Source organism: Cryptomeria japonica, chromosome 11 (assembly GCF_030272615.1).
Source record: "Cryptomeria japonica chromosome 11, Sugi_1.0, whole genome shotgun sequence".
In the NCBI taxonomy this organism is placed as follows: Eukaryota; Viridiplantae; Streptophyta; class Pinopsida; order Cupressales; family Cupressaceae; genus Cryptomeria; species Cryptomeria japonica.
In genome coordinates, this window is record NC_081415.1 from 18,000,289 (window position 1) to 18,004,953 (window position 4,665).

The following is a 4,665-nucleotide window of genomic DNA, read 5'->3' on the forward strand; positions in this document are numbered from 1 at the left end:
TTAATCATTTGTCTATATACAAGATGTGTGCTTCCTGAAACTAGATGTGATCATCTATCTTTATCTTATACATGATGAATCCTTCCTAAAACCAGGCTTGTTGATCATATTTGTCTTATACATGATGTGTCCATCCTGAAACTAGACTTGATCTTTATCCTATCAATCAAATCGATCCCATCAATTCAATCAATCTAATCAATCAATCAATCAATCTACAAATCACTCCAACCATTTCTTGTACCCAATCAAACTCATTCATGTCATCATCTAACCATTCTTCTATCTCATATTCTTCTTCTTTTGAGAGATCATTTATGCCTTCACTGCACAAACAATCTCTCGAGGGGGCATTATACCCTAAGCTTCACTGGGGCATATTGGGGCTGAATTAATTTTTTCATTTTATTTGAAACAATGTAATTTTGACATTGTCTCAAAGAGGGTCAAATGTAGACACCTAAAAATGTCTCGTTAATCGCACACTAATTATTCATCCTAATTAATTAAGTAATTATTTAACTATTTAATTAAGCTAATTATTATTCTAAACTAACTCAATCATCACATTCAACATTTCTAATTATTGAATTTCTATTCTTTAGTTAATTAATCAATTAACCCTATCTCAAATATTAATTATTTAATTAATCATGATTTATTCCTCAATTAAATAATCTTTATTATTTAATTAATTCCATTTTAAATAATTTTATTTAAATAATTTAAATTAATTAACTTATTCCTCCAATTCCCCAAATTTGAATTTCAAATAATTCCATCTAATTTCATTTCTCTCAAATTCGCCATTCCCCAAATGTGGATTTCAATTAATTTCATCTATTTCCAAATCATCAAATTAACGTTTCACCAAATCTGAATTTCATAACATTTCAATTAATCTCATATGCATTTCAACATTCGAAAACCCAAATTCAAATCAAAATCAAAATGAAATTGAATTTCAATTTGATCTCCTACAACACATGTTGAAAATCATAACTGGTTAATAAAATCAGTTAACTCTCCAATCTCCCCTTTTCACTCCAAATCACCTTTTCTGACTAATCAATCAAATCAATTATCTCCTCAATCAATTCGATCAACTGGCTAATCTATTCAGTCATCTCCTTAATCTATTTAGTTCACTATCAAATCAATCCAGTTGACTAATCAATCTATTTAGTTGACTATTCAATCAAGATGAGTTCACTAATCAATCAAATTCAGTTGACTAGCAATCAGGACTTGAGTTCAAATTCTCACCCCATCTCTCTTGAAAATCTATAAATTCAACATCATTTCACCTCAATTTTCCTAGAATGTAGAATCCAAAATCTAGAATCACAATATCACACTCTTCAAAATAATTGCCATCTTATGAAAGAAATCCCAGTGCAACACCTGAGAGCCACACCAAAAATTTGGAGAAGAACAATGGAAGCGCAAATGTGGAATAGGGAGTTTAATTAGCATACATCTTCCATTTTTTTAATTTATTCTATTGCCTTGTGTTTGATTTTTAGCTAGATTAGTTAAGGATTTGTGATCGTCCTTATTCCTAATTAGCTTAATTTTATATTTCAAGCGTGAAAACAAAGATGTTAAGGACAAAACCCCATGTGAGGAAAAAGTCCCCCAAAAACATTATTACACTTTAAATTTTTTAATATACAATTTTCAATAAAAATGAAAACAATTTAAAAAAAGAAATTGCACCTGCAATAGTAATGGCATACATACAATAGGAGAGAGATTTTCCTTAGCTCAGGGTGGCCATTTCTGATTTGGATGAATGGATAGGTGATTTTAGTTGATTCAAGCCTTCCGAGCATGATGGAAGGGTCCTTTTTGGCCCAAAATTATCAAAAAGTGTAGATCACTCTTGGGTCTTGTCTCCACATGCAACCTTCAACCAGTTGTAGATTTGGCCCCTAGTGTTTAATTTGGATAAAACAAAAGGCGATTCTAACTTTCTTGAACCTCCTATTTTGCATAAATTAAAACATTATATTCTATTAAACAAGCATATAGTCTGCAAAAAATTGTTCTCTCTTTCAAAGCACATTCCAACCTCCAATGGGCCAAGGTTTCTTGTTTGAATCTCCATCAAACGGTGCAAAGGCAATTAGCACAAACAATTATGCAAAAGGGTAGAGTGGGTAAATGACTGCCAATCTTATTATACAGAAAATAGTCGTTGGAGTTTGAAAATCTATCTTAAAATCTTCATTCTTGTGTTTGACGGGGATTAAACAATGATCACATATCCCACATGGGAAGTCACTTAAGTTGATGATACATGTATTATCTGATATTATGCTTGTTTAATAAATTTTTTGTTGTTATGCACAAAGCTCTTGTTCCACATTACTTTTGCTCTTGTAGCCATGAAGATAGGATTCAAAACCTTATTATCCTTATTGCAAACTGTCAAATATTAAACTCTAATAAGCTTGTCTACATTTCAACTCCAAGGGAACTCATCACTGATATATAAAATACATCTTTACAATCGTCAACTCCTCAAATTTGTTATTCACTAATTTTAACCCAAATTATGACACAAGGAAAATGCTGCTAACACACAAGCAAGTCTCAAACTTGTTACAAATTCTTTCTTTCCCTTCAATCCTTGAAGATATATTTCACATGCTACATGACTGATCTGTAATATGTATTTGTAACATCTATGTTACTCTGTTGGCATCAATGACAAACCAATGCCAACAAACTCCCCCTTTGGCATTGATGTCAACATCTTAGTAACTGCACCCTTTACTCCCCCTGTGTAAATGCATTGTATTTGCATAAAAATCTTCTTCATGAGTTCAAACTTCATCATTCTTTGCATTGTCAAAACAAAAACACCAATTTGCATAACAACTGTGAAATTTTATTGCTAAAGACTGAACAACATGGTCAAAACCCAAGCAAGACCAATGTGAAAGATCAAAACTAAACAGACTAAATAGATATCTCACATAATTACTATTCTCATCTCTCCCTTTGACATTAATGACAATGGGGAGAGATGACAAGTTTTAGAGAGATAAAAATGAAAACATATGTGATCTACCTGAGACAAAATGCTAGTAGATAGATTAGTGAATAGAGGAGAGGGATAAGACACCCAACCTCTATCTTAACCATTCAAAGACCTCCTTTGCCAAGGGTTTAGTGAAAATATCAGCTGCTTGGTTTGTGGTGGAAACATAACTCATAGTAACTGCATTTTCTATAACTTGCTCTCTCAAAAAATGGTATTTAATATGAATGTGCTTTGTTCTTGAGTGTTGAACAAGATTTTTAGAAGTATTGATTGCACTAGTTTTATCACACAGGATGGAAACTAGTTTAGGAACATGTACCTTCATCTCTTAAACTATTTGCACCATCCAAAGGACTTGTGTACAACATGAAGTATGTTACCCTTTAAAAATTTAAATCACGACTTAGTTGATTCCCTGTATGTCCGTTTCCTAAGGTTCTCTTTGTTCGCCTTATAATTTAAGTGTTAAGTCACGGTCCTTGTGTAATTATGAAGTTAGTCGAGCATTGTTCACTTTCTTTAACCATAGTCGTAGAGTTGTAAATTTTCAAAAGTCCCCGATCACCCGACCTTTCTCTTTGTCTTGTGTTTTGGTCGCTCGCGCGGATGTTGGCAAAAGTCCGAAAACCCCGACCATGAGTTTTGTAGTTTGTGTTCTCCGTGATCAAGCAACTTGTGAAGCCTTGCTCAAATTTTGGGGCGCCGCCACCGTGTTGAGTCAATTGTACAGACTAACCTTGTTTTGCCTTGTAAGCAGGAACATGCAGATGAGGGAACCGTTTTTAAAGCGGCAAAATAAATACAACATTAAAGGCATGTCACATCATATGGGTACATCGACGAGGTGAGGAATGTTTTTCGAACCAACTTTCATTGTTCACTTATGCTTTCATGAAGTGAGCTATCTAATTCGAGCCCATGCAGAGTGAGATCCGAAATCATTGGGCAGGAGTGAAGGACACAAAGATTGAGCACTTGAACCTGGGAGAGTTTCTACGAGATCTCGAACAAAAAGAAAGGACCTCATCGCGAGATAAAATCTTTCAGAGTGGTTTAGCCTATGCAGTTGGTTTTCCACCTGTTGTGCCCTATGTCAACTTAGTTGTTACGTGTTCTAAAAGATACGACCCAATGACACATGAAATTCGAAAGGAGGACAGAAAGGCCATTGCACAAATTAACTCTGAAAGTATTTCCCATGTTTTGTGCCTCCCTAAGAAAGAAGCCTCTAAAGATATGTTTGTTCTTGCCGATGAAGAATATTTCCGAGCTCATGGAGACTGGTGCAAAAACTGCATTGCCAAGTCTTGGCTGAAATCTGAAAGAGGAGGTAAGTCTCAATTGCCCTCCAGACTAAAAAGAATACATTTTAGGGATGAGATTTCATAAATTATTGCCTTATTGCATCGTGTATTGGGAATGTCTACACCAACTCTTGAATTTTGGATGTGCCGCTTTATTTTAGTAATTTACAGTCCACAAAATTCCATCAATTGGGCCTCTATAATTAGTTACCACTTAAATGAGCAATTGAGGAGTTTTCAAGAGTCTCTGCCCTTTAGCATGTGTTCATACTTAGTATATATTCTAGCTAGTCAATAATTTTTTGGCTT